The sequence below is a fragment of the Hyperoodon ampullatus genome (assembly GCF_949752795.1).
Source record: "Hyperoodon ampullatus genome assembly, chromosome: 4".
Classification (NCBI taxonomy): Eukaryota; Metazoa; Chordata; class Mammalia; order Artiodactyla; family Ziphiidae; genus Hyperoodon; species Hyperoodon ampullatus.
Genome location: NC_136917.1, coordinates 61862149 through 61871491, shown reverse-complemented (window position 1 = coordinate 61871491; position 9343 = coordinate 61862149).

Sequence of the window (9343 nt, the reverse complement as noted above, 5' to 3'; positions counted from 1 at the left end):
TTACAGATGCAGATTTCCATGCCCTACCCTGTGAGATTCTGTTTCAGCTGATCCTGGAGAAGACCAGGAATTAGCATATTTAACACACACCCCAGGTCAGTTCTTCTCAGACTTGTTAAAATGAAGACTCTGATTTAATTGTTCTAAGATGGAAGCTCAGATTCTGCATTTCAAATAAGTTTCCAGGTGACACTAATGCTACTTGACCGGGGGTTACACTTTGAGTGGCAAATGTCCCATCAGATTTGGAAGAACTGCCATAGACCAAAGATTCTAAAATCGTAGTCCTGGGAAGTGTAGTCACAGCAGCAACACCTGTGAACTGGTCAGAAATGAAAATCTGGAGGGCCTCACCTCAGACCTATTGGATTAGAAACTCAGGGGATGGAGCCAGCAATTTGAACAAGACTCCCAGGTGATTTTGATGCAGGGCAGAATTTGAGAACCACTGTTAGGGAAATGGCCACATCTGCTGGGACAGCAGCTCAGGGCCAGCAGAGAAGTGGTGTCTGGTTCTCTCAGTCTTCTCTGCTTTGGGCTCCAAAGGCAAAGCTTTGTTTCCCTAGGGGTCAGGTCAGGTTGAGCAGGAAGCAGACTAAGGTCCTGCCAGCCTCATCTGGAACCCAGCATGAATCGGCCAGTTTCCAGCCATGTTGGTATCATCATGCAAATATGCAAAAAACAACATTCTTAAAGGAAAGCCATTGACTTTATGATTTTAATGAGATCTGGCTCAGCCCTCTCTCAAGATGTCTATGTAGTGGCTCACCAACAGCTGCCAGGGAGAGGCAATACGGAGTTTGTTTATTTTCTCAATTTAATGCATCAGTTTTTTGGAGCCTAAACATCCATTTCTGGAAAGCAAAGGGATTTCCCTGGCCTGAGGAAATAGGGAAAGTTAACACCTCCCTGAGAGGAGGGGGTGGGATTATCCATCTGAACATTCATTCTTTCAATAGATATATATCAGATGCGTGTTGCATGCCAAAAACTATGCTAGGAAGCAGGGAGACATGGCTCTGGTGGCAGGAAAGCGAGGAAATTCTCCTGGGTGTACGTGAACTTATTTTATGAAATATAAGACAGAGCCATCAGTTGGGGAGGAGGTATGAAATAATTCTCCTGGGGTTCTTTAAAAATGCAGACTCCAGAGCACTACTGAATGATCCTGATTCAGCTGTCTGAGGTGCAGCCCAGGAATGGGAAGTTTTAACAAGATCCTCTTGTGATGACGGTTGGGGGTGAGTCCTCTGAAGCATAGCAGTAAGGGTTTGCTGGTTTGTTTTGTTTTAGTTAAGTAATTTGTGTTCTTCAGGTAAAATTAGAAAATAAGGATTGAATAAGGTCCAGTTTAATCCCTCCCCCTCCCCCATCACTGCTAATAGCTCAGCTTCCAAGCTGGACCTAGCGCAACAAGGTTCCCCTCTCACTCAGTTTCTACCCCTTGCAGGGTTCAAGGTCCTGTGGTTGGTGGGTGGGTGAATGGGAGGAGAGAGGGAAGCTCCTCTTTCTGCGCCAGGACTGTTTTCCCCCAGATGAGGGGTGTTTGCTTTCGGGCTGTCCGCTGCTCCCAGTCCTCTTTCAGAGCCGACCTGGACAGCTAGTAGTGATTCTAACCCCTAAAGGCTTAAGGAGGGACGAGGAGGGGCCGGGCTGCATCTGCGCCACGCCCCCAAGTGGCTTGCGTCACCCTGTCCTTCCCTGCCCCCAGCTCCGTGCCTGAGAGCTTGTCCCAGGCGTCGCGAGGCCTCTCAGCCCCCACGCCCGCCCTGCTATTGGCACCACGGAAAGGGCCGGGAATCCGTGGCGAGAGGACGGGGTGGGGCAGGCTGCTGAGAAGCTCTTTCCTCCTAGAAGCCCCTCAGGGTGTCCCTGAGCAGAGGCGGGGAGCTGAAGGCCTTCCGTAAAATAACTCATGAGCAGGCTCTGAGTTTGCCAAAGGCTGAGGCCAGGTTGTTTTAGCTCCGTGTCAGGCCTTGAGCTGGGCCCTGGGGACACAGAATTTGTGGTCAGCAAGTGCTTTTTGCATGGAAGGTGAGTGAATTAATCAGGGTTTCGAAGTCCAGGAGAAAGCCGAGATGGGGCCCACAGGCCCAAGAGTTTAAAGACCCATAGCTCAGGAGAAAATCCGTGTCTAGGATAAAGTAGCATGACTCGTTCCTCCTTTCTCCCACCCCACCCTTTTGTCTCCACTTCTTCTCTTTTGGAGGATTCGGAAGCTAGATGGAGACCTTACCATAAATTGCTAACACAGGGGCTGAGACCTCAAGGATAACAATGTCTCCGTTTATTGAGCACACACCAGGTACCAAGCTCTGGCTTAAGCATTTTCCTCATTTAATGGCCAGAAAAGCTCGGTGAGGTTGTTAGTGATGGCCCATTTTGCACATGAATAAACTGAGACACAGAGTTAAATAACTGAAACATTAGAAATTACAAGAAGTGACAGACTTATTCAGGAAGAGAACCAAAGTTTGGGCTCTCAGGAAAGGGGAAGAGTTATCTGTAGAATCTCTTTTAAAATATTTCAAATAATTAGTAAGCTCCACTAGACAGATCTATCATTTTGCTCTTTACTGTTTCCCTGTACCTAGCAGAGTGCCAGGTCCACAGTAGACACTCAGTAAACATGTGGTGAGTGAATGAGTGAGTGAGGACAGTAGAAACCCAGTATGTAAGAAACTGTGCTGCCACCAACCTGAGTTGAACCCCAGCTCCCCCTACTTCCTAGCTATGTGACTTCAAACTCACACTTTGCACTGTTTTGTTTTGTTTTTTTGCTTTTGTTTTAGTTTTTTTTAAAATTTATTTATTTTTGGCCGCATTGGGTCTTTGTTGTGGTGTGCAGGCTTCTCATTGCAGTGGCTTCTCTTGTGGCAGAGCACGGGGTCTAGGCACGTGGCCTTCAGTAGTTGTGGCACACAGGCTCAGTAGTTGTGGCGCAGGGGCTTAGTTGCTCCACGGCATGTGGGATCTTCCTGGACCAGGGCTCGAACCCATGTCCCCTGCATTGGCAGGCGGATTCTTAACCAGTGTGCCACCGGGGAAGTCCCTGCACTGTTTTTTATATTCATGCTATATGAAACAAAAACCACATGAAAACTTAAAACCATTACAGGCAATAAAAGCCATACTTGACATATTCCCGGCCACCAATCCAAACCCCTCCCCAGAAGTGACAGCTATTTTTAAAAAGTTTATTGTGCCTCCTTCTAGTCCTTTTTCTGTAAATTTACATATAGTAGTAAATAAAAACACATAGCTTTGTCTGGGTTATGGCTCTGTTTTGCTTTATATGTTAGGACTGTACTGCACCAGCTTTGTGGGAAACTTCACTGTGTGTCTGGGAGATGTTCCCACAACAGCATCTGGAGATCTCTCATTATTTATAATAGTTCCCCAAGAGTACATGAACTGTGATTTATTTTGCCATTCGCCTTGTAGGACTGGACATTGAAGTTGTTTCTGTTTTCTTCACCAGTTTACAAATACTGTTCCAGTGAACATGTTTGCCCAAGCCTCTTCACGAACAGAGACAAATCCATCTTGAGGATAAATTCCCAGAAGTGGAATTGCTGGGCTAACATACACACTTAAAATTGTAATTGCCGTGTTGCCATCCAAAAATGGCCTACTAATAGTATTTACTGGATGGAGGCCTGGGAAGATACACTGTAATAATGTGCTTCATTCAGGCCAGGCACATGGTAGGCTCGGTAAGCATTTACCAAAGCAATTGCCAGCGTTCGCTTCTATCCATTCCCAGCCCCTAATCTGAGCCAGCCCTGGCTGTGGTGCCTTGAGCCAGGTTGGGGAATGAGAACTGCCAGCAGGAAGAGGAGGACTCAGAGGCTGCGTTCCAGGCGCTCCCCCTGGTGGGCAAATGTCCCTGGACAGTAAGAAATCCCCCATCTTTGTAAACCCTAAAGCAGATGATACTCATTCCCGCTCAGAACCCTGATAGACCTCCTCTCATTCTTAGAATCCCGCCCAGACTTCATTTTGCTGGCTGCTCTGGTGCCTTCGTGCCTGTCTCATAGGAACTCGTGCCACTCTCCTCTTCCCTTGTTTTGTTGCAAAACCACATTGCCTCCTCTAGTCCCTCAAGCATGCCCTTTCTACCTCCTTCATTCTTTCTCAGAGATCTCCCCACCCTACAAGCTCGTCTCTAATACTCAGTTCATATGCCACCTCTTCAGAGGGCCCTTCTGTATACACGCTGTCTAAAGAGCCATCTCTCTACTCTCCACATCCCCGTTCCCCACCCCTTACTCTTTGTCTAATCAGCCTGTGTTTTTCCTGTGCTAGCAAGTTCACGCCTAAATAAACCCAGACATTTCCAAGTGTGGCAGAGTGCAGTGTCATGAGGACAGGGACCATATCTGTCTAACATGTGATCCCCGTCTCCCAACGCCTGCCAACAGCACTTGGCAGTAGCAAGCACTCAACATTTGTAGAATGAATGGATGAATGAATAACTAAATAATACTAACAAGTAGGAATAGAATTGACATTGAGAGCTAACAGGGGCTAAGGCAGAACACACTTCCCAGGGTTTTGGTTCCGTTTCTCTTTTAGATGCCCTTTATGATCAATAAGCAACAATTTTCCTGGGGTAGGTTTTAGCCAGAGCTATCATCCTGAGTGCTGTGCGTTAGAGTGAAGAGGCCAAAAGGCAGGGGTGGTTTTGACACCTTTGCCTCAATAATCCTTGCCTTAGACTACAAGGTAGACCATATTTTCTGGATGAGCAAACTGACGCACAGAGAGGCAGAGTAGAATTCACGGCTGGTATCGGCTCAAAGAATGGGAGTGTCTGGTGAGAGGAGGGTTAGCAAACAATCTTTTCCTCTAGTCCAAAAGAACACATTGTCTAAAGGAAGTACAGCCCCCCACTTATGGCATGGTGGCCCTTGTCAGTGGAGAGATCTACCCTGGCTGGGATTGGATGGTGGACACACCCTTAAAATCATCTACTGTGTGCCAGGCCCCTCAGACATGATTAAGAGGTGAATTCAGCTTTCAAAAACCTCACAGCCAAGAGATGTAATAGACCATTGTTCTATATAAGATGTCAAGTGGTATGTTTGGACTGTGGACAAGCAGGGAAGCCACATGGCCATGTTGTGCATACTTCAAACCTGGGCATTGCCTTTCAGAGTGACCACAATGTGAATGGTGCTCTCTGGAGCTGAGCAGTGTACAACCTGAGCAAATGTATGTAGCTCCTGATGGGGATGGGGTAAGTCATCTGGAACTAGGTTATCACTCTGAGAAGAGAGACTAGATCTCAGGGGAGCACCAGTATGTAGGAGTCTGTGGAAGCAGCAAAAGCCAGGGAGGCAGGAGGAAGACCAGGCTGTTAGAGAAATCAACAGAAGAGGGATCAAGATGGAGAGGTAGCTAACAGAGCCAAAGGCCCTGAAGAGTCAAGCAGAGAAGGGCTCCCAAGTGACTGGCAACAAGGAGTTCGTTGGTGACCTTGGCAGGAGTGACGAGGATGAGAGTCAGAGTCATGTTTATTGAGAGGTGAATAGGCTATGTGGACAGAGTGAGGGTGTTAAGTACTTTCTGGAAGTTGGGCTGTGAAAGGAGACAGGAAGTAAGGGTGGTGAGGGCCTTCAGGAGTGAGGAGAGCTTTGTTTTATTGTTGGGCTTTCAGATGAGAGCCTTGTGCGTGTCTCAATGCTGTTGGGGAGGAGGCAGTAGCAAGGAGAAGTTGAACACTCCTCAGAGAGTGTCTTTACCTGCATGATTCACAGAGGACAGTGGGAGGGGGGTGAGATTCAAAGTGGGCAAAGGTTCCAGATGATGGCTAGTCAGGATTCCAGAAGACTTCTTGGAGGTGGTGTTAAAACTCAAAACTCTAAAAAGAAAAGGCAAATTTATCCATTTTGGCAGAAAGTAGAACAGCGGTTGCCTGAGAATGGTGGGGGGTGGAGTGGGAGGTATAGGAGGGTGGAACTATAAAGGGCGGAAATCTTTGGGGAGTATTAGATGTTTTCACTATGTGATTGTGGTTCCATGGGTGTATGCATATTTCAAAACCTATCCTGTGGAGTTTATTGTGTCAATTATACCTCAATAAAGCTGTTTAGTATATAGGCCCATAGTATACGGACTTCCCTTAATACTCTGCCTTTTGGTCCACGAATATTAGGAACGAGCTTAATGATAGCCCATCAAAAGATAAGAGTGAAACATTTAGAAGGATGAGGAGCATATAGCCTTTTCTAAGCGTGTATCTGTGAGTGCGCTGTGCTTGTGAGTGACAGAAAAAGACATTTTTCTCAATTGCCCAAAAGCAGCCAGAGATTTCAAATAGTTACCAGATAAACATAACTTAGAGCAAGTATTTTTTTTATTGAAGTATAGTTGATTTACAGTGTTATATTAATTTCTGCTATATAGCAAAGTGATTCAGTTATACATATATATATATATTCATATTCTTTTCCATTATGGTTTAGCACAGGATATTGGATATTGTTCCCTGTGCTATACAGTAGGTCCTCATTGTTTATCCATCCTATATATAATAGTTTGCATCTGCTAACCCCAAACTCCCACTCCATCCCTCCACACCCCACCACTTGGCATCCACAAGTCTAACAGCAAGTATTTATTTAGCAACCACCATAACGCCAGGCTTGAGTCTGATTCTTGACAAATATGTACAGTAATCCTTTTGACCCTCCCAGCAAATTTACAATATTTTGACGGTTTAGAAAACTGAGGCTCAGAGATCTCAAGTCAACTATCCAAAATTACCCAGCAAAGAAGCAGCAGGACCAGGACATGTGGGGCCTGAAATGGCTGGACTGGTTCCCTCGCTTTCTTTGTGGACCCCTCCCTGCAGGCAGTTCCCAGTTGGGTGGCTGTGGCTTGTGGCTGCATGTGGGCGGGTGTTAAGACAATAGACCAAGCCTGTCCAGGGGTTCAGCCCTTCAAGGTTAGCTATTGTACGTGGAGCTATATATAGCCAACGGTGGGGAAGAAAGAGAAAATAAGATCTACTTTTTGGAGGCTCAGAGGTTTTAAGCAACTTGTAGGTTCCTGACAGCTTTTGCAGACAGGAACTGAAAGGTCTTTGGCTAAGCACTCTAGGAGTGTGGTGTTTTGGCAAGGGGGGAGATGTCCTGGCCCTGAGGTGTGACACGTCCCTCTGCTCAAAATAGAGACCAGCCATTTCCCAGATCAGAGTCAGCTGGGGGTGAGAAGGCAGGCCCAGCCCTAAGGCCTCTGACCATTGGAGGGTCTGGCAGCCCTGCTGGAGAGTGGGAAATGGGGTGAACATTCAGGGCTCCTGAGGGCCTCAGGCTGGGTTTAGGGGATGGCAGACAAGGGCAGTGAGAAGGCTGTTGTGTTGCAGATGAGGGAGGGGCTGGTTCTTCCTCGGCCTGGTATGGGGGGTGGGGAGAGAGGGGAACATGGAGAGAGCCTCGAGGACTGGGAAGGGTTTCCAGGGAGAGGCCAGTCCCTGCCAAAGTGCGATGGTGGAGGTGTTGCTGAGGCTACAGGTCGCTGGGTGTGGAGGGAGATGATGTTTTCTATGCAGGTAGTGAACAAAGAAGGGTCCAGAGGCTGGACGGATGATGACCCTAGAGGTGTGAGTGAGTATTCAGAGGTGATTTTCTAACTGGGAGAGAGTCAGCAGTGCCTTTGGGTTGAGATCCCCCACGAGATCTAACAATAGCTAAGCAGTATTGGGTGATCGTTAGGTGCCAGGATTATGCTAGGTGCTTTGCTTTGATTATGACGTTTTAATGCCCACTCATGAACTGTAACCCTACGTGGTAGGTCCTGATATTATTCCTGATATTATATTATTCCTTCCTCCATCTTGGAAGGAAAAAGACAAAAACCCCAAGGCCCAGAGAGGTTAAGTAACTTGCTTTGGGTCACACAGCTAGTAACTGGCAGGTCTCGATTCAAACCCAGACCTTGCTGACTCTAAATCCCTTGCTCTGGCATTAGTCTATATTTGAGAAATAATTTGTAAAATGCTCATAAAATGGAAAACCTTGGTTCTAATATTAAAAGCACTCCCTTCCCTTCTGATCTGAGAGTCTAACACCTTCGTTAGGAAGCTTCTCCAACTTGGCTGCTTAGATGTTTCTAATACATCCTCAGAATTTGTTTTTGTTTTTTTGGTTTTTTTTTGGTGATACACGGGCCTCTCACTGTTGTGGCCTCTCCCGTTGCGGAGCACAGGCTCCGGACGTGCAGGCTCAGCGGCCATGGCTCATGGGCCCAGCCGCTCCACGGCATGTGGGATCCTCCCGGACCGGGGCATGAACCTGTGTCACCTGCATCGGCAGGAGGACTCTCAACCACTGCGCCACCAGGGAAGCCCCATCCTCAGAATTTGATGGGTACCCTCTCCCGGTATGAAAACAAGTTTGTGCCAGGAATTTCCCAGTTAATCTGGTTGAACAATGGCCCTGAAACACTCTGTACAGAGGATGCAAGTGAGTCCTGGCCAAAGTCTACAAGAGACAAATGGGAATACGGAGCCTTCCCCAGGTCCATGCCATCCATTTGCTCTCCAGACTCTGGGCTGTTCCTGGAAACCCTCCTTCCTGATTCTTTTTTTATTGTTGGACTGAAGTCAGTGTAAAGGCCATTAATCTATGCAGTGTCTCATTGGCAAGCCTTATAAGAGATGCCCTGTTCCTGAAAGCAGGCCTCTTTGTGACTGTGTTCCAGGAATTGACCAGTATATTAATGGCTGGTCATTAGCCTGCACTCATCCATTCACCAACCATCTAGGGAGGGCCAACCATGGGTCAGGCACTGTTCTAGGTACTGGGGATAGAGCCCTGAATGAAACAGACCCTGCCACTGCCATCACGGGACTTGTTGTCTAGGGAAAGGAAGAGATATTAGACACATGATAGCAGAAATACAGCTAACCATGTAATTATGCTTTGTGATCAATGTTGTGAAAGAAAAGTAAAATGAAAGTTGATGTCAGATCTTAGATTGATTGTCCTGGAAATAGGAAGAAGGAATATCACGAGTAATACTCAAGCTGACACATGAAGAGGCAGCCAAGTGCAGGAAGGAGAGGATCTCAGAAGAAAGAAAGCTCCAGGTAGGGAGAACAGCAAGGACGAAGGCTCTGGGGTCGGGTAAAAGTTTGGCACTTTTGAAATCAAGATAGAAAAAACCCCCCAAAAACCCACATCGTATCTGGAGTTTAGTGAGCAGCGGAGAAAGTGAGAGGGGATTATGAGGTGGACCAGTGAGAGTGGGGGCAGATTTTCTTTTTTTTTTTTTTTTTTTTTTGCGGTACACGGGCCTCTCACTGCTGTGGCCTCTCCCATTGCGGAGCACAGGC